This window comes from Lipotes vexillifer, unplaced genomic scaffold (genome assembly GCF_000442215.2).
Source record: "Lipotes vexillifer unplaced genomic scaffold, Lipotes_vexillifer_v1.1 scaffold4, whole genome shotgun sequence".
In the NCBI taxonomy this organism is placed as follows: domain Eukaryota; kingdom Metazoa; phylum Chordata; class Mammalia; order Artiodactyla; family Lipotidae; genus Lipotes; species Lipotes vexillifer.
In genome coordinates, this window is record NW_006785876.1 from 3,058,454 (window position 1) to 3,058,825 (window position 372).

General features: G+C 49.7%; 1 protein-coding gene across 1 annotated transcript in view; it reads right to left on the bottom strand.

Moving 5' to 3' along the window:
- The window catches only part of LOC103074511 (trem-like transcript 2 protein), a 7,406-nt gene that overhangs the window by 5,316 nt on the left and 1,718 nt on the right, over positions 1-372 (bottom strand). The window lies entirely within an intron of this gene.

The following is a 372-nucleotide window of genomic DNA, read 5'->3' on the forward strand; positions in this document are numbered from 1 at the left end:
GACACAGACACAAGTGCAAGTCATCATTCTGAAATTCCAGAGCACAACGAACTTAGGTAGATAAAAAAATTCAATCTTTGAAAATATTAGCAGTAGTTATTTGTTTCACAAACAGGTTTACTCTAGTCACCTTTTAAATAGCAAGTTGTCTGAGTTCATTCTAGGTGATGCTTAATTTTAAAATATTCTATGGGCTTCCCTGGTGGCGCAGTGGTTGAGAGTCCGCCTGCTGATGCAGGGGACACGGGTTCATGCCCCGGTCCGGGAAGATCCCACATGCCGCGGAGCGGCTGGGCCCGTGAGCCATGGCTGCTGAGCCTGCGCGTCCGGAGCCTGTGCTCCGCAACGGGAGAGGCCACAACAGTGAGAGGC